The 27,170-nt window shown below is 37.6% G+C and overlaps 1 long non-coding RNA gene across 2 annotated transcripts in view; it reads left to right on the top strand.

The window, feature by feature from the left end:
* Positions 1 to 2,355: 2,355 nt before the first annotated feature.
* LOC117795786 overlaps positions 2,356 to 27,170 on the top strand; it is a 175,566-nt gene continuing 150,751 nt past the window's right edge. For both annotated transcript variants that reach the window (XR_004619926.1, XR_004619927.1), the window contains exon 1: positions 2,356 to 2,482. This is a non-coding gene — a long non-coding RNA (uncharacterized LOC117795786). The remainder of the gene's footprint in view (positions 2,483 to 27,170) is intronic.

Raw genomic sequence — 27,170 nt, 5'->3', positions numbered from 1 at the left:
TCGCTTACAATATGTTTTAATTTAGTGTGGGTTTATATGCTTTTGAAAAACATATAAACCGAAATGTTAGTAGTACCTCACCCCCTGGGTGGCAGGATTATGAATGACTGCAAACATAGCCACACATTCTCCCAATCCAGACCCTCCTATCAGATGATGGAGTCTATTTCTCCAGCCCCAGACTCTGCATTGGCCACGTGAATCGTGTTGCCAACAGACCACTGGTATACATGATTAAATGAGGGGCTTAGAAAGGGCTTCTACATTGGACTTGCCTTCTTGCTTCTCGTGGAAACCCTGCTACTGCCATCCATAGAGCAAGGCCAGATAAACTGGCTGGATAATGAGACCCTTATGGCATCTTCCCAAGAAGAGTCCCTTAACTTACTTAAGGCAGCGGAAGAACCTCCCAAGTGAGCCCAGCCCAAATGGCTGACCCAAGGAATTATAAGCTAAATAAATGATTGTTATTTTAAGTCACAAAGCTTTGGGATGGTTTGTTATGCAGCAAGAACTAATGGATACCCTGTGTGCTGTGTGTGTGTGTCTGTACATGCATGCATGTGCATGCATGCACAAGGTTATTGGAAGGACATAAACTAAACTGTTGGTAGTGTTTTTCTTTTATTTTGGGAGGTGGAATTATGGATGAATTTTACTCTTGCTTATCTGTACTTTGTTTCTCCTTTTTTTTTCCCTAAAAGAATCATGTTTATTCATGTGATTAAAAACTAACAAGTGGAGGGGCACCTGGGTGGCACAGCGGTTAAGCATCTGCCTTCGGCTCAGGGCATGATTCTGGCATTATGGGATCGAGCCCCACATCAGGCTCCTCCACTATGAGCCTGCTTCTTCCTCTCCCACTCCCCCTGCTTGTGGTTCCCTCTCTCACTGGCTGTCTCTATCTCTGTCGAATAAATACATAAAAATCTTTAAAAAAAAAAAAAAGGAAAAAAAAAAGGAGAAGCCTAAAATTAGAACAAAACAATCTTTTTTTTTTTTTTTTTTTTTTTTTTTTTTTTTTTTTTTTTGTAGAGAAAGGACTAACTGCTAGGCATGGTAGTTTGCTTTGTCTGTTTTTCCAAATCAATTTTTCATGATCATCCTGTTGGCCCATCAGATGTACATGCCCCCAGATGTTATTGTTAAAAGCATAGGAACACTGATAGCATAAAATGCTTGCAAGAATGTGGAGCCCCAGGAACTTTCATTCATTCCTGGTGGGAGTGTGAGATGGTACAGCCATGTTAGAAGACAGTTTGGTGGTTTCTTACAAAACTAAATATACCGTTACCATCTGATCCTGCAAATTGTGCTGTTTGGTAATTACCCAAACAGGTTCAAGACTTATGCCTACTCAAAAACCTGTACACAGCTGTATAAGGCAGCTTTATTCATAATTGCCAGCATTTGCAGCAACTAAGATGTCCTTCAGTAGGTATGTGTATAAACCATAGTCCATCCAGATAATAGAATATTATTTATTGCTAAAAAGAAATGAGCCATGAAGTCATGAAAAGACATGGAGGAAATTTAAATGCAGGTTGCTAAGTGAAAAAAGTCAATCAGAAAGCCTGCATACTGTATGATTCCAACTACATGACGTTCTAGAAAAGGCAAAACTATGGAGATGGCAAAAAGATCAGTTTTCAGGGCTTGCAGGGAGGGGTGGGGGATAAATAGGCAGAACACAGAGGATTTTTAGGACAGTGAAAATAGTCTGTAGGACTCCATAGTAATGGGTACCTGTCTAAACTTTGGTCCAAACCCATGGAATGTGCAGGACAAAGTATGGACTTCGGGTAATGATGATGTGTCAGTATGTACGTTTGTCAGTGGTAACGTGTGCCTCTCTGGTGGGGAATGATGACAGTGAGGGAGGCTGAGCATATGTGGGGGCAAGGACCATTTGTGAAATCTCTGTGCCTTCCCCATGCTTGTATTTCTTAGTGTCCATCTTGTATTTCTTAGACTTTTGTTTTCTTAATTATATATAGACACAAAACAAAATTGAGAAGATATGAATGTTTGAAAAACACTTTGAAGCTTGATAGATTTGATACCAGAATGATAAGACAGGTGATTGAGGAAGATAATGGAATGCCAGGCACAGGGTTGAGTGATGGAGGAAATTTGCAGAGACAGGAAGACGTTTGCCAGATAGGAGCTGGGTAGACTTCATACTTACTGTGCCTTGAAAATGGATGCACAGCTTACTACACTCATCACATTTTTTAAGGATGAGTGAGAATAAAGAAACCACAATTGAATTGCCGAGCAGCCTACCAGTGAACCACAAATATCTTCCGAAAGAATAAGCTCACTTTTATACTTTGCATAATTGGACTGTATTTTAGAAATTCCCAGAAGTTTTACCATCTCCTACTTCTTACCAACTTTCTTTATATCTCGAATGTCCAATGGCTGTTTCACAGGCTCGATTATCGATTCTCAGCTCCTTGAAGGAATATTCCATTCACAGGTAACTTTGAACAGCTTTCTTTACTTTTGTCTGAGCCTTATCGTTGTAATATCTGTAAGGCTTAATCTTTCAGTACATGTAGAATATTTAGACTGTGTCCTTTCAGGGTGTAGGAATGTGCACTTACCACATGTAGGAGGCTGGGCCATTTGAAAAAAAGTTGAGTCTAACAGAGAATATCTGATTATTACTGTATGAATGGCAGAGCAGGGGGAATCTAGCTGGTGGAATTGATTTTTCAACAACTTTATGTAAGTCTCAAAGTTTCATCGTCTTCTTTTGGTTGTTGGGACAGTATTTGGGGGTTGGTTGGGGAATAGGTTTATCGTGCCAACTGCTGCATGCTGTTCTGTTGGGAACATCTTGAAAACTTCATTGCATGGATCTGTTATGTCAGAGTGTTTGTTTTTTCAAACAATTTGACATTTTGAGCCGTCAGCAGCCTGGAAAGTTTGCCTTCCAGATGCAATTCCTCTGAGCGCCAATTTCCATGTGGCCCATTTCTGCCCCCTCCTCGAACTGTGGGCCAAATCAAAATACCTTGCTGACCACAGTGGCTGTCTTTGCAGTGAAATTGCCTATCAGGCTTTCTTCTGGAGAATGCCAAATGGAGTTTTCTGCAAACTCACCTAGCCAGGCTAGTGATGTCTGAAAATTCAGCCCAGAGTAAAACGTCCCTTATTTTCTTCCTGGTACCAGGTTCCATCCTTCCTTCCTTCCTTCCTTCCTTCCTTCCTTCCTTCCTTCCTTCCTTCCTTCCAGTACTTGACGTACAATATTGTGTCAGTTTCAGGTGTATAGTTTATCAATTTGACATTTATATACATTATAAATGGTCACCCGCAGTAAGTCTAGTTACTGTCTCTCACTATACAGAGTTGTTATAATATTATTGACTATATATTCTCTATGCTCTAGATTGCACCCCTATATGTTAGTTATTTTGCAAGTGGAAGATTACACCTCTTAATCCCCTTCAGCTACTTTGTCCATCCTCCTGCCCCATTTTCCTTCTGGCAGTGGTCAGTTTGTTCTCTGTATCTGGGAACCTGTTTCTGTTGTGTTTTGTTTTGTTTGTTTGTTGACTTTGTTTTTTCAGATTCCATACCAGGTTTCGTGTAGGATCTTGCTTCTTAGACTAAAGTGTCACCTTTATTTCCTTGTTTTGGGACACTTTTTTTTGAACACAGAAAATACTAACTTAGTGTAGGAAATATCTCCCATCTTCCATTCTGTAGAGATTATATTTCTGGTGTCAACTACTTTTTGTTTTTGTCATTGTTGTTTCGTGATGATTTTCAAAGACATTCTGTTTCTTATATTGCATCCTGATTGGAAGAATTTTATTTAGAATGAGGAAAAAGATAACATAGTTTTCTCAGATGACGATGGGAATAGAAAGGTACCTGCAGAAAATGTAGAGAGAAAAAAAGTAGAGGATTGTTTGCTTAGAGCTGGGGATGGGGGCAGTCATTAACTGTATGTGAGCATGACCTATCTTATTGGCATTGAGCAAGTGTTCTAAAACAGGATCGTGGTGATGGCTGCACAGCACAGGAAATTTGCCAAAAATCATTGAATTCTGTACTTTAAATGGATAGATGTTAAGATATGTACAATATACCACAATACAATTGCTTAATAAAGGAAAGGGTGGTATTTGCATAGGAAGATTATTTTTAATAGGATTTTTTTTTCAAAAAATTAAAGGCTTCAATTTATTTTTTTTGACGTAAAGTTCAATGATTCATTAGTTGCGTATGACACCCAGTGCACCATGCAATACGTGCCCTCCTCACTACCCATCACCAGGAAGATTATTTTAATAATTCTCTATGTAAAGTACTTCTGGGACTTTAATACGTGCTCAGTAATAACTATCCAAAATTATTACTATTAACGTCCATGAAATTCAGCTCATTTCCAGGTTTCCTTATAGAAAGAATTCTTTAGCAACTATTCACACACACATACAAACACCACCCCCTCCAGCACCGCCTCCCCGCCCCCCCCACTGTACATACCCTAATCGCTATCTGATTCCCTTAGGTGGCCCTGGAGGCACAGAATACCCATTAAAACATCTTCCCCTTAGCCCTTCAGGTTTTTCGCTGCTGTCATTTTTACTGTCTGCTTTCCTATCACACAGGATAGCTCTGCAGGTCCGTCACTGGCTTCAAAAGCCTAACATTCCTTCCTTTTGGAACAAAATGTATCTCTGAGTATTTTGTGTTAATTTTGCTAGGCTCACTCTCCATTTTACCAACATATCTCCAAAAGATGCCCATTCCTTCAAATTCCACAAGTAAAAACCTGAATTTCTCTCCAGTTCCCCACCCCAACTTTTATTAATACATCATCGCTCCAGTCTTGAAACCTCAGAATTATCTTTGACCTCTTCCTTGCTCTCAGCGCATAGAAAGATCCACAGACCATTAGGTTTGCTCTTGAATGACTCTTTTTTTTTTTTTAAGATTTTATTTATTTAATTGACAGACAGCCAAGGGCAGAGGGAACACAGCAGGGGGAGTGGAAGAGGAATAAACAGGCTCTCAGCGGAGGAGCCTGATGTGGGGCTCGATCCCAGAATGCCAGGATCATGCCCTGAGCCAAAGGCAGATGCTTAAGGACTGTGCCACCCAGGCACCCCAGCTCTTGAATGACTCTTATATCCATGCTTCTCTTTCCACTCTCTCTTTAGCAATCTTTAAATATCTAATATAAGGATTATAGTGAGAAACAAGCCAAACACTGAGCTAATCTCTTTGCTTTATCACTTTGTTCTATGATATCCTGATTCCTTTGCCAGATTAATGTTCCCAAATGTCAGAATTGTCATTTTTCCTCTTCCTGGAAACCTTAATTATTTAGTTTTGCAGTCAATATACATCTACAAAAATTTCTAAAATCTAAAAATTTGAAGTCTGAAAGCCGTTGATGTGTGTGTGTGTGTGTGTGTGTGTATACATGTATGTTGGAGGTAAGGCAAGCATACAATATCTCATCCTTTTCCAGGAGTCAATGGTATACCATAGTGAGAAAAGGAGCTGAGAAATCTTATAGCAAAGAACCCTTTTTAATTCAGTTTAATGCAGAGTTTGTTAAAGTGCTTTGAACATGGACTATTTTGATAACATCTGTAGTATCAGTCTGCTGTGCAGGACTGTTGAGCAAAATAGTAGATTGAGGAATACCGTCTAAATATGAGACTCTGTGTAAGAGAAAAAGGATCAAATTGACTTCTCTGTGTCTTAAAGTAGAAGAATTGGGTACACCTCATTCCAACTTGTCCGTGGGCCTCGTAAGTGTAAATTTTTCACTGTCGTTCAGTTTGGTAACTGTGCAAGAGTGTGTCGGTACAAATGTGGGGAATCTGATTCTTTACCAGGATCCACTCTCTTTTTCTGGGCTGGCCACACATACTTAAATGTTCTTGGTGTCTGCTCTGTGTCTAGGATATATGATGAAATTAGCATCCATTGTGCACATAGGGGCAGCCAAGGGCAGGCATTGGCCAGATCTTTGGTGGAATAAAATGGTGCCTAACACTAAGAGCAAGTCGTCATTCCTACTTAATCTTTCTAGGAAAACAGTGTCACACAAAAACATTTGAATCTATAATTGGCATCTTTAAAGATGCTTGCCATCTGGACCTCACTCAGTTTAATTAGTCATTGCAGGGTGGTGGTTCTCTTATAAAAATCTTGCACTCCATTAACCTTGACTTTTCACACATTGACATTTCAGGCCCCTTCTTTGCTTTCATATGGTGGAGTGGACACGTTTCCATTTAATGGGAGTCCACCTCAGGGTTCATGAGCCAGACGCTTGTTATTTGGCAAGGCCACTGAGCCCAAGTCTATAAATTGTGGCAGCCAGGAAAGGTTGCAGGCAGCTAAAAATGGCAAGAGAGCAGGAGTCATGGGGCTCACTCCACCCTTCCTCTAGAGATTTCCAAACAGCATGGTGAGCAAGGATTGGGAAGGGTAGCTGAGGGAAATAACACGTAGAGATGAACTTGAGCAAAGCTTAAGAATGGGTTCATGCACTACGGCAGCTTTATTCAGCCATGGACAGCTACACAGACTGGTTATTTAGCAATTTCTGTCGCTAAATATTTTAGACAGCTCACAGTTTATTTCTTTACCGTTTAGGAAATATTGTCAAACTTGGGCATCAGAAAACAAGGCTTCTTATATTTCAGGGCAGTACGTGACATTCAATACTGTCCTTTTTTACCACTTTTTCCTTTCTTACCACTTTCAATTCCCTTTCATTACTGTTTATTTTCTGAGGGTAGTTTTCAAGAATGGGAGTGGCCATAGTTGGTCAACAGAGTATCTCTTTTACATATTTCTTTTTAATTTGAAGCTGTGTGGCACAAATGGCCATAAGATGTGGTAAGAGCGATGTCAGAGTAGTTACAGAAGGCTAGAAAGTCTTGCCTCTTGTGGCCCAAGAAGTAGCCATCTTTTGTAGCTTGTTAGTATTCTCTCAGGTCTTAATTGAAATAAGAAATGTTTTACTGTGACCCTATATTGTATTTCTAATGTTATTCTATGTCTTATTTTTTACATTTATCATTATGTCTAATTATCTTTTTAAGATTTTGTTTATTTATTTGAGAGAGAGAGAGAGCAAGCAAGTTGGAAGAGGGGCAGAGGGAGAGAGAGAGTCCCAAGCAGACTCCGCACTGAGCGGGGAACCTGATGCAGAGCTCAGTCTCATGACCCTGAGATCATGACCTGAGCCGAAATCAAGAGTCAGACGCTTAACCAACTAAGCCACCCAGGCACCACTCATTATGCGTAATTATTAAAGTAAGTTATCTCTTCACATAGGGCATTTAATCATCTCTTTCAGTTGTTCCGTAATTCTTGTATCTGTTTAGCAAAGCAAACAATTAGTGTGTGCCAAACTTCTGATAATATCGAAGATCAGGAAATTTAAGTTCTAAATGTTTATTTGCTAGATACTGCATACAGAACACAGTCAAAATAGAGAATTGAGAGTTAGCAATAATAGCTTAAAAATTAAGTCCACTAAAATATGGAAATGATATCTTTTAGCAGCATTCCAGTGTGTGTGCTGAAATAAATCCATACCTCCAGAAGTGCAGATATTATGCTGGTCATGGATGGGACTCTAGCATTAGTGTATTAATTAACCAATTGGTTAATTAGCTCTACCTGTGGAAGTCAGTTGCCATAGTCTAAAATTTTTTTTAAAATGTATGCCAATTGCCTTCCCAAGTAGTCTCCCTCCATTCTTGATATCTAGAGGCTCATTACTGCATTGTACTAATACAACAGGATCTAGAAGTGTATGCTGGGGAAATAGAACTTTCTTAGAGGATATTCAGTCTTTATTTGTGTGGGTGTGTATATGATTTTTGAAATCAGATTTTCTCTTTTTAGAATAACATGCCAGATAAGTATATTTTGTGCACATGATGGCCAAGCCTGAGTACCTTTTGAGGTACTATTACCTCAGGGAAGAGCATCAAGCAGCCAAGCAGGGACATGTGAGCATTGACTGGCTTGGAGTATGGGCTCAGTAAGGTTGTAATCAAGCCCCAAGATGGTATTAGGAGGTATCGACACCACAACTCCTTTGTAATTTTTTACAGAGTCTGTGTGCTTTGGTAGGGGGATATGGAAGCCCTTTACTTTCTACTAGTAATCTATTATCATATTAACACTATATAACAAACCACATTGAAAACAGGTGGCTTACGACAATAAGCATCTTAAAAATCATGAGTCTAGGAGTTTAGTTGCTCATTTAGGCTGGGCTCCGCTGGGTGGTTTTTGGGCTCCACTGGGATCACTCGATGATCTGGCGGTTTGATAACTGTTAGCTGGGAGTCAAGTAGCGCAGGGCCTGTGTTTCTCATTGTCTGGAAGGCTAGCACCGACATGTTGTTAGAGCAAAGGTAAAGGATCAAGAGAGAGAAAGTCGAAATGCACGTGATCTTTGTGCCTGGGCTTGGAATTGGTGCACCCTCACTCCGTGGCATCATGTTGACTGAATCTCATCACAGACTCATCACGAAGGATGAGGAAATAGACCCATCTATTTAGAAAATGAAACTTCAAGGTTATATGGCAAAGAGCGTGGGAACAGCAAGCCATGAAGAACCTGGTCTCTTCATACAGTTAATCTACATCCATTTATTCCTTAGCAGAAACATTTTGATCAGAAAATTTTACTTTTTTCAAGCTTTATTAGATGTCAAGCTGCCTATAACATGACAAAAATACAGAATTAGAAAGTGAAAGTTGTGGGAGAGGTATCTGTAGAGGTGACTTATAATTCTGCCCATAGGAAGCAAGAACAATGCCTTTTCTCCAGTCAATATAACAAATGTTGTGCCATTTATACTAAAATATCAATCAATTTTGGACATTTCAAAGCATTATGTGGAAGAAGAATTGGAAATTGATGATCTGTTGTAACCAAGTTCCGGGAGGGCTCCCTCTAACCTTTCTGTCCTTTCTCTTTCTCTGATTTCCCTTAATATTTATGTTGTTTTCCTTAAAACTAAGTCCTGGTGGTGCAAGTAGAAGAATGATAAACCAGTCAATGGGAAACAAGGCTAGTTTCTTCCAGAGTCAGCAGTGAAATTCTTCTGCTGATATAGCTACAACCCAGAAACTTGAAATGATGTGTAAGTTAACTATAAGTGCCTTGTACTAAACCCACTACTCCTACTGTAGAAATAGATTTGAAATATGGATTCTAAAGAAATGAACCATCATCAGGGAACTTACCTCCCTTTTAATGTTTTTAGGGAAGGGTGAAATTTTCCTCAGGGTAACCGACAAACAAGGTTTTGTGAAATGTATTGAAAAGCAATGAGAATGAGATAAATTACCAGCACAAGTAGGTACGTGAGTATGCCTTTCTGCCCAGACATGAGGGGTCTTCTAAAGCACAGGCTGTCAGTGCTCAAATGTGGGATGCCTCAGGCAAATGGGGACAAATTGGTCACCCTATTCACAAACATGCCCTTCGCAAGGAGAGTTGATAACCTGGCAATATTTCCTATGGGTCAAACAAATTAGGTTAAACTGAGTTTTAAAAGTATTCTGTGTATGTCTTACAGGCATAGTTTTATTTCATTTTGTATGGAAAAATCTAAATCATTCTACTTTGCTGTTCAAAGCCGAAGCTGAAAATAAGTGAGGTACAGCTTATTTCACTTGTGTGAATATTGGCTAAAGGAATAAAAGTCAATACTTTTGTAGAGTATAAATCGCAGAAATGAGATGTCATTATTTTTAATGATTATTTTTAAAAAACCCTAAGTTATCTATTTCTTTTTTACTCTGCCAAATAGAGGAGTAATTTGAAGATTTCTAAGATCCTTCCAGCTAGAATGTTCTAGAACCCTGTGTTTATAATAAAATATATTCTTCTTTAGGAAAGAAAGTACTTCAGAATGCAGACTGACTTTTAAAGAGTTAAATAGTACTGCCAAATGCTGCCATTTTAACAGAACATTTTAAAGCAACGAAGTATACTAACTACTGTTATTGTTTATTTTCTTTCTAGTCTAGGGAAATTTTTTTCTTTTTAATCTGCCAGAAGGGACCTTTCGGATTTGAGCCTTAACATTGTTCTTAAGGCTTGAATTTATTTTTTAATTAGAGTTAAAATAAAAATAAATGTTCACTTTCTAGAGCTATGCAAGTTCGGGAAGAAAAAAAAAGAAACTTCCTCATCTGAAAAGATTTAATGGTAATCTATGCTGTAAAAGAGCATTTTGAAAAATATAAAACAAAGAGCTTTCAAAGTGGTCAAAGACTAATGTAAAGTGATATATTTCAGACCGGAGAGATGGTGTAACTTACTCCTGTCACTGCTGCCTGTTTATTGTGTTTGTCTGGTTGGCCTGGCAACCAACTCATGCCATTTCACTCATTTTATAACGTTCCTGTAAATGTTAGGTAGGCCTGGATTTATTATACACTGTCAACACCTAAAATGGAACCCACTGCTTAACGTAGTTTATTTGGCTGGATGCCTCTGCCTCCTTAAAAAAAAAAATTGTGTGCGCGCGTGTGTGTGTGTGTGTGTGTGTGTGTGTGTGTGTGTGTGATGTTAGAAAAAAAAATCCTGTAGTGCCTCCAAAAGAAATGTGGCCCAGGCATAATTGAAGTTGGGTGGCATGGGCTCTGTCAAAGGAGCATTTGAGCTCAGGGGCGGTTGTGTTGTTGGGCGGGGACATCTGACTCACAATATTTGTGACTTGGGTTTAGAGGGACAGAGGACCAAGAGTCATGTTTATTGCTGAATGTCTCATCCCCAATGAAACCAGATGGCCAATCGCTGTTGTCCAGAAAGGCCTGTGAGCCGTCAAAGGATGAATCATAAGCCTATTAGAAGCTGGACAGATTTCTTTCCTTCTGAGTAACGTGTTCGTTTCATCCGTCTGCTCTATGACAAAGCAGGTCTGATGGAGGCTCAAGGAGTACAATCCTGGAGAGGTTACACGTCCAGGTAACCTCGACTGAGCTTACATGCACTGTTGGGATCGCTGGAGCATTAAGGTGAAACATTCAAAGAGCCAACGTGGGTTGGAAATATGGAAGGGAAATGTGATACTCTGGCCACAACCAATGGCGGCAGACTCAGCCCAGCAGTAATGAAAATCACAGACAGGTACCGCTGCTGCCTTGCTCTGGATCAGCCACACGTTGAATCAGTGTCCTATTCATTCAGTGCCTCCAGGAAGGGGGGTTGACTATAAGTGGGGGTGGACTTTTGTTAATAGCTCTGTTCAAAATCAGTGAACAAATCTTCAAATGCTATATTCTTGAGGCTCCTAAGGATCCGTGAGCCCATCCTGTTTATCCCTCTCTCAGTGTGCATTTCCAACAGGACGATTGGGTGCCAAATGCAAAAGGTTAGTAGAAACTGTGACACCTTGTTAGGCTTGGCTTGAAGTCATGTTCTTCCGGTCTCCCTCCTTGGTGTGCATCTAGCCATTATTTTAAAAATTTTAAATATGGAAAAGATTCTTTTGAGAAAAATTACCATAAGCACCTTGGCAGTTTGAGAACTAAAGCTATTCTAGGTAATTGTGTCTTTTTGTTAGTTGGATAATTATTGTAACTGTAGCTCAATGTAGTTTGGGCTTATAAATTTTAGAGGAACATTGTATTTTCTTTTTTTTTCTTTTCTTCTTTAAAAAAATTTTTTTCCAAGTTTTTATTTAAATTCAAGTTAGTTAACGTATAGCGTAGTATCGGTTTCAGGAACAGAACTGAGTGATTTCATCACTTATACATAATACCCAGGGCTCATTACAACAAGTGCCCTCCTTAGTACCCATCACCCGTTTAGCCCACCCGCCGTCCCCCCAGCAACCCTTAGTTTGTCCTCTGTAGTTAAGAGTCTCTTATGGTTTATGTCTAGAGGAACATTTTAAAACAGATCAAATCTATTAAATAATTGTATTTTTCTCCCATCACCACATCCAGCGTAAGTATTTTATAAGTTAACTCAGGAAGGAAAATTTTTCCTAGAAAAGGACATTTTCCCCTTTAACCTCCAGCCTCCAAGCCTAATGAACATGTGGCATAAACTTTCTAAGGGAAAATGGGAAAATTTGATTTTAAAGCTCTAAATAGTATGTGTGCCCTTCGATGTAAAACAAATACGCTTCAGAGAATTATCTTTTTTTTTTTAAGATTTTATTTATTTATTCGACAGAGATAGAGACAGCCAATGAGAGAGGGAACACAAGCAGGGGGAGTGGGAGAGGAAGAAGCAGGCTCATAGCAGAGGAGCCTGATGTGGGGCTCGATTCCGTAATGCCAGGATCACACCCTGAGCCGAAGGCAGACGCTTAACCGCTGCGCCACCCAGGCGCCCCCAGAGAATTATCTTAAAAGAAAAGCTATATATATATACACATATATATACACACATATACATATATATATATAGATATATGGTGTGTGTTTATTGTCCGTGTGTGTGAGATATAACACATACATATGTATTGGTTATTATGTAGTCCCTGTAATGTACATATTATATTCCATGTAATATTTCATAGTCCATGGTATGTACGTGTTCTTAAGTGTTAGGGAAAGCTTTCATTTAGGTGGTGCACATATGGGAACTCTGGACGTGTGTGTGTGTATGGGAACTTCTTTATTGGTATGGAGCGGGTAGTCTAAAATGAAGATAAAACATTTTAACTTGGTATTTCTCTAGACAAAAACAGGATTATGCAGGCATCCGCCTAGTGTTACTTGCGTTATGTAGCCATTGTGGCAGAGGAACTGATGGCAGAGTCCATTTCACGCCGGAAAGTAGACCTGGCGATAGTCACCGCGATAGTTGGTTTGTGGATGCCTCAGACCGATATAACTCATTTTTAATACCATGGAATCCATCTCACCTGCATTCTGAGTATGGACTTCCTGGGTACATTTGTGATAAAGGAGCCATTTCTGGTGATGGAGGTACTAGGGACAATCTACAGGATTCCATGGCATTTAGAGCGTGGAAAAATAAACTTTATTAGTTAATCAAATAACACACTTCATGATGAAATTTTACAATAAAAGCTAATTTGGGAGTTTGGTCATTGTATGTGTGAATGTGTATGTGTGTATATGTGTTTGTGTGAGTTATATTTTGGGGTGTATTTTTTTGTTTTTTTGTCTTTTGCCATGAAATAACTCATTGCTTGAATTTATCCTTGCTGGCCCCAGAGGGAAGGTAAAATTCTCAGCAGTGATGATTTTTGATCCCACCTTGAGCTGAAAGCACAAGGGAAAAGGCATTCTAGAACAAGTAGTATAAGAAAGACACCTAGTTTATGGGTGAGTCCATTCTTCATGGATCTGATATTTTAACTTATTATTCAATGAAATACATTGAAATATACATATGTGTCTACTTCTGGGTTTTCTGTTTGTCCAGTTTTTCTGTTCTTTGGCTTATATCATGTATTTTAACTTTTGAAGTTTTATTGTTCTTCACCCTTCCCCTATTTTCATCATTTTTCTTGTCTATACTCAAATTATTATTATTTAGATAAACTTCAAAACCACTCACCAGTTAACACCAAATCAGATTTTAATTGTAACTAGCAAAAACTTTTAAATTAATTTTTGAGACTATGTTATTGAGTGTTCTCAATAAAGGGTATGCCCGTATTTAAATCTTTGCTTTAATATCCCATTAATTTTTATAGTTCTTAATGTATAGATACTATATTTTCAAGCTGGCTATTTCTAGTATATATAGGGAAATTATTGATATCTGTATGTATTTTGGGGATAAAAGCTTCCTGTGCAATTCTATTATGATTTCTAATAATTATTCACTTCATTCTCATATTGCTCTTTAGTAATAGAAGACTTCATCTACCAAGAGTGGATTGTAGTCTCCCTTTTTTGGTAGTCATTTTTACTGCATTGACTAGAACTTTTAGAATAATTGACATAATGATGGCTATTCCTGGCTTTTTTTTGACTGCAATGGAAATTCTTCTGTTATGTCTACCCATTGATTTTTATCATTCCAATTTTATTATTACATGTCAGTTTTTAAATTACTCATTATCTTAGACATACAATGGAGAGATTTCTCTTTTGGTGTATTCATGTGAATTCATGTGAAAACACACATTCATGTGAATACATCTATTAAATAGAATTTCTAGTATTAATCTATTTTAAATTAGGGCTACACCCTGATTGGTCATGATCATTGGTCAATTACATTAAAATAGGAGTCTTTGGCTGTTCTTTTCACTAATGCATCCAAACACCCTAAAACATTAGCTCATAATAGGTGCTCATTCAGCATTTGTTGAATGAATAAATATAAATGAATTTCCAAGAAACGTGAGTTCCTAAGTGGATAAAATAGCATATAAAAAGGTGTGTCGTCCTAATAAATATTTCCCACTTAAGTTATATTTCAGTCACATAAATTTCCATTATAAAATTCAAATGCTTTATTTTGCTCTTGCCATTTTGGCCTCCTGTTTGGTTCTCTTAAGTGTTTGGCCCACTCTTACGTGTGGTCTCTGTTCCACTACTTCTAGACATCCACACATTTAACTCACCTCCTTCCTAGCTGTACACACATTATCTTTTCAAGGAAGGCAACCCTGACTTTTCCTCAACCCTAAACAATCCTGGTACTTTGAAAATGCTCTCCATGTGATTTGCTTTTATTCACCGCCCTGGCCATACTCATTAAAGCATATATTATTTGTTCTGTATCCTTCTAAAACTATGGACAACACACTTCATTGAATTATCTCAAAGTGCAAAAATCTAAGATTGAACAAACAATTTACAACTCCCTCCCCTTTAGAGATGGAGGTGGATTTTTTTAATAAGTTCTTGTAACTACAGCATTACAAATCTCTGTCCAAGCCATGTCAGCTGAAAAACCCAATTTCTGTCTGCTCTGAAGGCTCGTTGAAAATGTCACTTTATCCACGTTAAGAAAGAAATCTTGTCATATCCTATCTGCTGGTCCATTCCATTTTGGTTCTTGGTAGCTTCTTCTGTAAACATGGTAAAGAAATGTCTGCAATCCTGCATTAATGACCACCTACATAATGAGATCAAATCTTAATTCTTGGTGACAAACAGAGTAAATATATGGGTAGTTTGTTTAGGCTCTATTCTGAAATGACTAAGTAGCCTGTGAAAACAAAGTTTAACAGGCTCATAAAAGTATGCTGTCTACATAACTAATGTGGACTTTGTTTTTATGTTGCCTATTACAGACTATAAACAGTAACAGTGGAGTCTATCTTTTATTCCATAGAGCTGTAAAATGTCCTGGCTGTGACAACATGTATATACTAAACACACTTTGTAAAGATGTTGCATTTATTTTATATGTAAATGAAAACAATAAACTGTTAAAAATACAAAATGCAGATAAGCACATTACACTTGAAATGTACTTAAAATTACATAAAATATAGAGGAGTTGTATTTTAATATACACATTATCATTAAAGGGGAAAATTTTCCTGCAGCAAACTTTGCGTGTTGAAAATTGTTCCTTAATCAGCCTCTTACAGAATTTCTGACAGCAGTGGCAGGACCATGTCAGTGGAGCCATGACTGCCCTTTTTAATAATCTCACAATTTGCTCACTGGTTTTGGATAATTGCAACAATTTGCTTGCAGAAACCTGTGAGGAATCAGATGTTAATTGACTTTGTCTTGCTTAATCAGCCCCTCTCGAAACAGGCTTCATTTTCTTGACTGTTTCTTAAGCTGTGTGCTGGCATCCTGTGATACAGTGGAAAGAAAACATACAGACAGTTGCCTTGGTATTGACTGGCCAAATCTGATTATGAGTCCAACTCTGAATGGAAAGTTTCCAGGAATTAGCAGAGGGACCTAGAGAAAATGCTCAGAAATGTGAAATGACACTAAAAAGTGTTTCTATAATTTCCATGCAACATAGTAAAAAGGCAATGTACATTTAAAATCAGGGTTCCAAACTCATTCTGCTTCCACTGCTGTGATCTGGAACAAGCTAGGTTTAATATATGGCCCAATTTATTATTAGACTGACCCATTTGTTTGGCTTTCTGGGATCATTCTGAGTATCACAATCCAGCATCTTTGATTTATCTTCTCACCTGACAATAACTTCCCAACATCTGCTTTACCACCATGCCTGCGCTTTGCAATGAGCCCCATTCTAAAGATAGCTGAAGAGTGTCTACATTATCCAGAACCTAGTAGAACGCCCCCCCACACACACAAAAACCAAACACACAACCCTACAGTTAATACCCTAATTTTGTATACCCTTGATTCTAAATCCAAGCAGTTTTGTGAGCAGCAGGGAGGGGTGAAGGATTGGGCAAAATACGAAGTAGTTAAAAGAATACTATTTTTTTCCCCTATCCATAGAACATTTTCCATATGTTGGCCACTTTCCTTTGTATTTTTTTTTAAAGATTTTATTTATTTATTCAACAGAGATAGAGACAGCCAGCGAGAGAGGGAACACAAGCAGGGGGAGTGGGAGAGGAAGAAGCAGGCTCACAGCAGAGGAGCCTGATGTGGGGCTTGATCCCACAACGCCGGGATCACGCCCTGAGCCGAAGGCAGACGCTTAACCGCTGTGCCACCCAGGCGCCCCTCCTTTGTATTTTTTTTTAACTCATTTAATTTTTACGTCTTTCTCATGGGAGACGGTTACTATTTAATTGTTCCCATGGAAGTCCTAGTTTGGCCACTTGATGAGGCACATCTCTGGGCAGCTGCCTTAGTCTCTGTCTCATGTCTTTTTAATCGGTGTTGTGTGATGAGGTAAGTGTATAGATTTCAAAATGTTAAGCCACCCTTGCATTCCTGAATTGCATCTAGTTTGATCATTATGGAATCTCTTTTATACAATGTAGAATTCAATTTGATAATATTTTCTTTGGAACTTTTGCATCCATGGTTTTAGTACCAAAATTATACTGGCCTCAAAGAATGAGTTGAAACATAGGACTCTCCATTGTCTAGAAGATTTGAATACGATTAGAACAATCCTGTACTTGAAATTTTGGAAAAACTCTCCTTACAAAATGCTGCCACCCTGGTATTTTTACACTTGTGTATGTGAGAGTATTTTAAATGTGTGCATTTTATTTTTTAAAGTACAAATAGAGAGCTTTTCAAGATATTCTGTTTGAGTACGAAAATCTACTAAGTTATCTATTTTATCTAATCCTCAAATTGATTGGTAAAAAGTAGTTCATTATGTCCTTTCTTTAAAACTTCTGTTGTGTGTGTATTTCTGCACCATTTCCATTCCTAATTATTATTTTCTATCTTGAGAGTTTATCTAACAGTCTTTCCAAAAAAAANTACAAAATGCTGCCACCCTGGTATTTTTGCGCTTGTATGTGAGAGTATTTTAAATGTGTGCATTTTATTTTTTAAAGTACAAATAGAGAGCTTTTCAAGATATTCTGTTTGAGTACGAAAATCTACTAAGTTATCTATTTTATCTAATCCTCAAATTGATTGGTAAAAAGTAGTTCATTATGTCCTTTCTTTAAAACTTCTGTTGTGTGTGTATTTCTGCACCATTTCCATTCCTAATTATTATTTTCTATCTTGAGAGTTTATCTAACAGTCTTTCCAAAAAAAATTGAGGTTTTATTGATTCTTTTATTGAAACTTTACTTCTCATTATGCTACTTTATGTTCTCAACTTCACTATCTCTTTCCTCCTACAGTTTAAAGATGACTCTATAATTCTTTTTCCAAATTGTAATGGTGGATGCTTAGCTCATTAATTTCTTAGGGAGCTCCATTTTTTATACATTCCACAATTGTTGATATGTAGTGTTTTCATTTTCATTCAGTAATTCTATTTCAACTCTCTATTATGTTTTCTTAGAAGTAATTTTTGTTATGAGATGTAAATAGATTTATATTGTTTTCCTTGATTTTTAACATAATTGTGTTATTTACCAAAAACATGTTCTATAAATTACCTCCTTTCTGAAATTTATTGAGTACTGAATTATGGCCTAGTAGCATACATTCAGTTTTCCTAAAGTTTTATTGTACGCTCAAGAGAAAGTTGTATTCTCTGACGGTAGATGCATAATTGCATGTATGTCCATTAAATCAAGTTTGTTAGTTTTGTTGGTAAATTTTACATAAGTTTATTTTTTTGTTTGCCACTTCTCATTGAGATAGGTATATTACAGCCTCACACTATGATTATGAATTAGTTAATTTATTTCTGCAGTTCTTTTTTTTAAGATTTATTTATTTGAGAGCGAAAGAGTGTGTGCATGAGTGGGGTAGGGGCAGAGAGAGAGAGAGAGGGAGAGAGAGAGTCCTCAATCAGACTCCCCACTGAGCACATAGTCTGAGACGGGGCTTGATCCCAGCACCCTGAGATCATGACCTGAGCTGAAATCAAGAGTCAGATGCTTAACCAAATGATCCTCTTCTTGAAGTTCTATGCATTTTTGATTTATATATTCTAGAGCTGAATTAGTAGATGAATACAAGTTTAATTTTTTTAGCTTATTGATGAATTGAACTCTTTATTACTTATTATATAATAATTATCTTTTCCTGATAATGCTTTTGTCTTAATGCATTATTTGTATGACATTAATATTGAGACATCAGCTACCTTTTGTTGATTGTACCCTGAGTATGTCTTTTACAGTCCCTTTAGTTAAAAAAAAACTGTGTGTCTTTATGCTGTAGAAGTCTTTAGAAGCTGTTTAGGGATCACGGTTGGTGTATTCTGAATACATATATATAAGCTGGGATTTTTTAAATACCATTTCATTATTTCTGTCTTTTAAATAACAAGGTTAGTTCAAGTTTCTCATTTCTCCTTATCCCTCTCCCTTTCTTCTTTTCTTCTTCCCTTTCTTGCATTCTTCAGGATTGGTTGTGGTTTATTGAGTTACTGTAGTTTATTTTTCTTATTTTTCCACATTAAAAAAAATTCACTGGGTTTTGAATTCATCCATCTCTTCCCATTTAGAAGTTAGTCTGGAAATTATATCATGAATATTGAATGAAGCCCAAAGTTTAACATGTTAAAATTTCAAGCTAGACTTAGAATTAATCTTAATATTGCTACTATTTTAGTGATCACTCCTGAACTTTTATCATGCATATTTGGTTACTCAAGTACAAAGCTTAACAATATCTTAAATCCTATTTTTAGCCCCCCTTTCCCCCCCAAAAAATATAAGGACCTCATAAAGACCTGATCTCCAATTTATATGCTATTAATTTCCTGTACTTTATTACTGTTCTTTAAAAATCACTTTTTATTTTAAGTAGCAGCATTAATATTATTGCTTTAAACCAGATAATATTTGTCTTGATTTAATAAATGTTCACCACTTTTTCTTACCATTTGTTTTTATATCTTGAATTTTCCTCATATTTTCCTCCTCCTTGAAGTATATTTTTAAATCCAATTAGTGGAAATTTTGTTTTTTTACCTGAAGATATTATGAATTTAGTCTTGTTTGTTTAAAGCTGTTTTAGCTTAGTACACTATTTTTGTTTGATAGTTATTTTCTCAAGCACTCTGAAGATTCCCTTGATTTCTCATTTGTTTTTTTTTTCTTTTTTAAAATTTAAATCCAGTAGGCCAACATATGGTGCATTATTAGTTTTTGCTGTACTGTTCAGTGACTCATTAGTTGCGTATAACACCCAGCACTCATCACATCACGTGCCCTCCTTATTGTTGATTTCCCATTTCTGTTGTTACTTTTAAGAAATCTCCTATCAGGGGCGCCTGGGTGGCACAGTGGTTGGGCGCAGTGGATGGGCGTCTGCCTTCGGCTCGGGGCGTGATCCCGGCGTTATGGGATCGAGCCCCACATCAGGCTCCTCCTCTATGAGCCTGCTTCTTCCTCTCCCACTCCCCCTGCTTGTGTTCCCTCTCTCACTGGCTGTCTATCTCTGTCAAATAAATAAATAAATAAATAAATAAATAAATAAAAAAAAAGAAATCTCCTATCAGTGCAATTATTATTCCTCTATTAGTGAGATGTCTTTTCCCTCTGCCTTCTGTGCCACAAATTTATAAATTAAAATTTGATTAATTTTTTGTTGCTCATTTATTATTTTTTTATTTAAATTCCCTTAGCTACCATATAGTACATACTTGGTTTCGGATGCAGTGTTTGATAATTTATCAGTTGTGAGTAACACCCAGTGCTCATTTATAATTAAGGATATATTCTACTTTCCTTCTTCATGTAGTAGTAAGAAATATGCCACCATGTGTTCTCTGATGGTAGATGCATAATTGCACACACACACACACACACACACACAAGCCTCAAAACTTAAATCATGTGGGAAAAAAACCTATTACATGCCTTATTTAATTTTATATAACTAGATATTTAATACATATTTATATAGTATATATGTATCATATGTATGCACACATACATATATATCTTAAATATTTTAAATGTGTCATACTTATTTAAACAACTAAAGAGTGGAAATCATAAATAGTTCTTAAATATCTGGTGCTGTGTGGATGTACTTATTTGGGAATTTCTGTAGCTTAATATTATGCCCAGAAGAATTTTTAAAAAATCATCACCCTCATGTAATGCTGTCTGAACAGGCCATTAAAACACTCTTGAGCCAAGGCCAAGTTTTGCACCACAGGATTGAGATATTCTGAATAAGTGTTTGTGAGTTGGGTTCTTAACTAAATCAACCCTCACTGTGTTGTATGGTTGTGCATGACATTCTCTGCTGTTGACACAGCATAGTAACCAGTTGTGGAATCGACAAGTCAAGGGGAACGTGGAGGCTTTGGAGGGAGTTCAGAGAAACAGGATGATGATTAAAGACTAGAAAATCAGACCTTTGAGAAAAGATAAAACGAACTGGGTTTCTATAGTCTGAAGAATAAGTAACTGAAGAGTTACTTGGGAATAGTTTTCAACTTGAATGAGTAACTCGTAAGAGGTAATGGTGACTGAGGGTCCTCTGTCCCATGGAGCACAGCCTTATGTTACAGGTTTTGAGTCCAATACGAGGATATAGGTTATCTAGAACAATTATCTAATCTCATTATCTAATGATGATAATTGTTTAACGTTTTGATTAAACCAGAGCTGGCTCAGAGACCATCTTTCTGTAGCTTTACATGAGCACCACCCCCGATTTCCAAGTAGAATGAACTAGGTTTCCATAGTACTTTTCATATCACTTTTATAGCAATATCTCCAAGTCTCCAAACACTCCATTGAGCACCTCAGTGGAGGGCCTTCCATCATCTACTTCCTATCATCAGTGCCTGGTGACTAGAACGGACTTAACAGATATCTGCTAAACTGAGTTGAATGGATTGAGCATTACTCTATAACTGTTCTCATTGCTGTGTCCCACATAACATGGGAGACCTATCTAACCTTTGGAACTGGAGCACTACAAAATCTTCATAAAAGAGGTGGAACTGAATTAGATCTTGAAGATACAAATGATTTTTTTTTGGTTAATTAACCAGTAAAAGTAACAAAGAAGGGATAAGTCTGATCAGGGAGTGTAGACCGAGACATGGTGTTGGTTTGTGTGGGGCGGAGAGTGTAATAAAAGACTAGTCCAAATGGAGCACGATTATGAAAAAATATGTCAAGCTAAGGAGATGTAGGATATTATGATACTCACGAATGTTTCCCAAAGTATGTTTTTTAAAATATTCAATCTCAGAGATGTTAATGATTTTTACGTGGAAAAAAAAATTTTCCATATACAGCTAAATTTGAAAAAATGGGAATGTGAAATTCCAGTGCACAAGATGCTGAGAAGCACCGTGGATTTCCTTGAGAGTTTACTGCAGGCAGTCTTTCCCGAATATAGTCACACACCCCTTTTGTTGCTGAACGGAACAGCAGCTTGTGCAACAGATGAACACAGGACAGAGACACTGAAGACGAATCACATGATCAAAGTAATGTTTAAAGAAGATTAATCTAGTGGTGGCACATGGGGCCAGTTGGATGGAAAAAGTGTCCAATTACAGGAGTACTGTAATTGAACAGGCATGAAATAATAGGAGTTTGAATTAAGGTCTTGCAATGAGACAAGTGAGATAGGCTTGGATGGGAAAGAGACATAAAAGCATTGAATAAATTTGGTAAGTGACTGGGTTAAGGGGTAGGAAGCCAAAAGAATGAAAACTAACTCCAAAATTTCAAGCCTGGGTGGCTGGAAGAATGGTGGCACCATTGACAGAAAGAGGGAAGCCAGCCAGCAAATACATTTAGTGCTGTGTGTGAGGTGATAGCAGAGAATTAACTACAACATTTCACAGACTCGCATGGCCATAAAAGATCTCACAGGACTTCAGGTTCGTGTTCCTGTAGGCTAGTAAGCCTATAGCTTACCTATCTGAAACCATCATGGACCTTGGCATAATATTCTGGGAAGAAAGGAATTAAAAATCTTGCCCTCAGTAAGATTTTGCCATGTCCTCCAGACTAACTTCATTGTTTTTAGTTAGTCAAGGTCTTCTGTTTGCTATGTACAGTAATCTCTATCTTATTCAGAATGGAGGATCAGTTGTTCAAATACAAACTTTTAATTGAAATCGAAGGTACTTAGAATTTTTTAGTCTTCTCCCTTTTCCTGAAGTCATGGAATTTCTCAAACCTTTTATAAGTTGGCATTTAAAGTTATAGTGATTTAAAAGTTAGTCATATATAGATCATATGTATTGGATAATATACTAAATATACATTAATAAATGGAAATCTGTTGGAAAAGAACACTGTTAAAATGAGTGCTGTGGGCTTAGGAAACTCATACTCTTTATAGTTTTATGAAAATATCATCCCATTTCTTTGTCAATGGTGATCTAGAGTCTAAAGGTTTCTGGATTATATTCTTCATAAGGTATAGTCATCACACATGTTTAATATACCTTATAATGTGATCTTCCGGCTCACAGGCAATAAGAGTGCCTGCAAAAATGATTATACAGTCAATTCACTTTAAAAAATAGTCTATGTATTACTGAGCATTAGCCACGTAAAATAATAATATTATGAATAAACTAGTTGACTAAATGTTTTATGTATACATAAAGATTTATTGTTTTATGAGATAACCTTGAATAATATAGGTACCAGATTGACTGGAAAGTTTATGAAGCTAAGTTGATATCAACCACTTTCTCTGTATCACCAAAGATACCACATAAATGAGACACAAAAGATAGAGCATAATTTTCTGATTACTCAGTCATATTTGAGACTTTCAAATAAATCGTCATCATAAAATGCACATATAATTGGGAGCAATCTGAAGAAATTACCGTGGTCTTTTTATTAAAGAAGGAAGAGGCTTCTTAATAGTTTACATAATTTTAGGAATAGGATGTTTATATCCATGTTGCATTAATAAAAAACAAAACCGCTAAGGACTATTGTTCTTTCAAGTGTTCTTTCCTACCCTGCCAGTCTTCACCTCCATCCTCACATTGAGGCCTTCATACCTCATCACAGCCACCACAGACCTATACTTTGGGCACACCTTGTGCGTTGATTCTTTCCTGATTCTCTCTCCCTTCTTCTATATAGCAACAACGACAGTCAGCTATACGTAGCTCCATGTTACTCAGAACGGGATAAAAGAGAGCCTTGTCGGATGCACTTGGAAGATTGGCGTCTGTCTGCTCTATCTGAGCCTTAGGAGTCCAACTAAGCAACACGCTTCAACTCTCTACCTTTTCTCCATCATGAATGGTCCACCTGTTTGACTAGACTTCTAACCTGGTATCTGAGTTTTACTACATTCCGCCTTCAGGCTGATTCCAACAAAGTCTGAAACCCCATCTAGTCACCACCTCAGGTTCCAAACTCTTGCCCGCCAACCTCCTTCTTCTCCCTCAAGGTAAATCTGTCCTCTGTCCCTTTCGTGAACTCATATGAATTGTTGTGGTTTAAAATTTTTCATATAACTGACTCAAAAAAGTCCTTTCAATCACTTGCTTTAGTGAAGCTTACCATACGCACTCAGATGGACCACATTCTTTAGTTCAACTAATCTGTTATTGAGGATCACCGTGAGCCCAGTTCAGAGAGTCACCCATGTTCAGAATCAAGTTCATTGGGCCTGATTGTGTATTTCATAGCTCTTTTCCCACCCAAAGAACAGGGAGTATGTGAAGGCCAAATTGCATTGTAATCCTCAAAGGTTGTAGTTCTGTAAAAGAAATGATGAATATTGGTAACAAAGAATATATTGGAGGGAAAAATCCTCAAACTCTGGCTCTTTTTCCTGTTCAGATTTACAGCTTTGGTCCCAAGATATTGATTTTCCAATCTAACATTCTTTCACTTGCCAGATATCATGCAAATGCGTTCTGGAGAATGGCAGGGAAGTGAGCAAAACCAGAGTAAGTACACTTCAAAAGGTCTACAGAGGTGAATGATAGAGAAAACTGAAAGCTGCCGAGTGCACAAGATTACCAAGAGAGTCTTTGGCATTTTGCCATTCTGGAGGCGGAGTGAGAAATGGACTCAGGCAGATCAGCCCTGTAAAGTCTAGGTGGGCCACCTTAGCTCTGGGTTCAGATGACAGAGCCGTTCCTTTGAAAGTCGACTAGAAGAAAACCATGCCCTCTCTTCCTTGTGGAAAGATTTTTAGCCAGCGGTTCTCCACAATCTGAAAATCACCATGCTCTTGGACACACACACACACACACACACACACACAGAGTTGGTGAATCCAGGCTTGATGTTGTACCTAAATCCCTTCTGATTAAGCCAATCCAGTAATACAGAAAATGCTACTAAATTAAACTCAACTGAAGAGCAAAACCCTTTAAGAACTCTGGCACATTTTTCTCACCAGGTTGCTGTATGTCACCACCCTCTCTCATCATTTTTCTCCCTATGCCTATAGCTTCAGTAAGAGGCCTTCCTTCTTTACAGGAAAAAAGAGAGGGGAAAGGGGGAGGAATGTTTAGGAAAAAGTCAGTTTGTTGGTGGGAACCATCAAGCCTTCTGCCATCCCAAGGCCAGTGTTTGTGTAACCTCGTTCCTGGGCTCAGAAACATGTAAAAGCACAGAAACTTCTGATAGGGTCAGTTCAGGTGAATGAAGGAAGACCTGCTCCCAAGGGTTAGCAGAGAGGGTAGCAAGAAGGGAAGAGGCAAGATGAAGAGTGTCACGTAAGGGGTGATGGTTTATGACTTGGGAACCTGTGAAGAAAGACTCAGTTTCTCCTAGTTCTTCTTTCTCTTTTCCTCCTCCTTTCTGTGGTTTTGGGTTGGGGAGAGCAATAGAACAATTTAATGATGCAAATGCTGTAGTCCTGAGAATTAATGCTTAGAAAATATTATCTTTTTGGGGGCGCCTGGGTGGCACAGCGGTTAAGCGTCTGCCTTCGGCTCAGGGCGTGATCCTGGTGTTATGGGATCGAGCCCCACATCAGGCTCCTCCGCTATGAGCCTGCTTCTTCCTCTCCCACTCCCCCTGCTTGTGTTCCCTCTCTCGCTGGCTGTCTCTATCTCTGTCGAATAAATATCGAATAAATAAATAACATCTTTAAAAAAAAAAAGAAAATATTATCTTTTTATAACGTTATCCAGGGAAAAAAGACGAAGTTTGCCTCACAGTCGAAGATGAACCTGAAATGAGTGGTTAATTTTTTCACTGAAGATTCAGATTAATTCATCTTGTAGAAATGTATTTACATTTTCCAGTGGCAAGGATGGTGCTCCGTTTTAACTTTGACGGATGGCTAAACTGTGGATGGTAATGTTACTGGAAAATAGCATAGAGAACGAACTCCCTTTTTTGTTTTTCGAATCAAATCCTGTTTCTCCATTAGTTCACGTTATTATTTTTGAGATGTTGTACCTTTAATGTGTTTTATCATTATTTATCTCTCTTCAGCATTGGCTACTAACAATTTCACAGTAAATTGTCTGTCTCCTTCTACTCACTGTATCCCAAGACAGTCTGTAAGCCAACCCTTACCTCCACCAAACAAAATAAAATAAAAGCCACTAGGAATTCAGCAAAACTTTTGGCAAAAAAAAAAAAAAAAAAAAAAAAAAAACAACACACACACACACACACAAAAACACAAAAAAAAAACTTGGGGGTGAAAAAATTCTTGCATTAACATTCTTGCATTTGAGACTTTCACATACTTTTCAGTGAATATTTGAGTGTTTCCTCTAAAATACCTTCTTGAAAGCTTTGTCATGAAATCTGATGAACCTATCATTGAACCTGAGTCTGCATCTTTTATCAGCCCCAGGATAGAAGCAAGAGGAAGGCTAGGGTTTCTAAATCACATAAAGGGCATTTTTTGCAAAATTTAAAATTTTTTCTTTTCTTTTCAATCTGTTCTTCCAATTTGAACCTCTCAATTATAGTTTTAGCTAATGAATTTTATATTATTATTATTATTTTATTATTAATGTCTGAGGAACTGCTTGGTAGATCTGTGACTGAGACTTGCTTTTAGTACATACGTGCCCTGGTGGTCTTGTTTTGGTATTCATAAATATTACAGCCAGACTTTTAATAGACATACTAAACGAAAATAGAACTCAACTGCTAAAATTTAATTTTCTGTGTAAAATAAAAGAAGTAGCAAGAGACTAAAACATTGGCTGGGACTGGGGCTCATTTGGGGAGCTCCCATAGGCTATATATCACCATGTGTGGCTTTCATTTTCTTGGTGCAAATTGATTTAATGTGCAACATTATTAGATGAATGATGTCCCCTTGGAAGAAATGATCTTGCCAAAGAGATTTTGTTTAACCCTGCTCCTCTGCCCCACTCTGACCTTTGTAGTGGTTTTGATCATGCAGAGACAATGGGATAAGATCTGGGGCTATGACCAGTAACAGGCCCTGTTCTAGGAAGGAAGCATCTCTTTATCTACCTTTCCCCACAGAAAGATGAAAGCTTTGAAAGGCCATGCCTCCTGAGCTCAAGTAAGGCTTCCTTGCTTCTTTTTGTTTTCTAGACTGGGTTTTGGTTCTCTATATTCTCCAGTAACACAGTCAAAACTCGTGCCCACTTTTGCATGAGATAACTTTCATAATCAATTCCTAGGCCTAGGCCTACCATCTATAGAATCAGTTAAATGCTTATTTGTGTTTTTATAATAGAAAGGTAAATCTACAGAACCTAT

This window comes from Ailuropoda melanoleuca, chromosome 13 (genome assembly GCF_002007445.2).
Source record: "Ailuropoda melanoleuca isolate Jingjing chromosome 13, ASM200744v2, whole genome shotgun sequence".
NCBI classification, from domain to species: Eukaryota; Metazoa; Chordata; class Mammalia; order Carnivora; family Ursidae; genus Ailuropoda; species Ailuropoda melanoleuca.
This window is presented reverse-complemented; position numbering and strand designations above follow the sequence as displayed.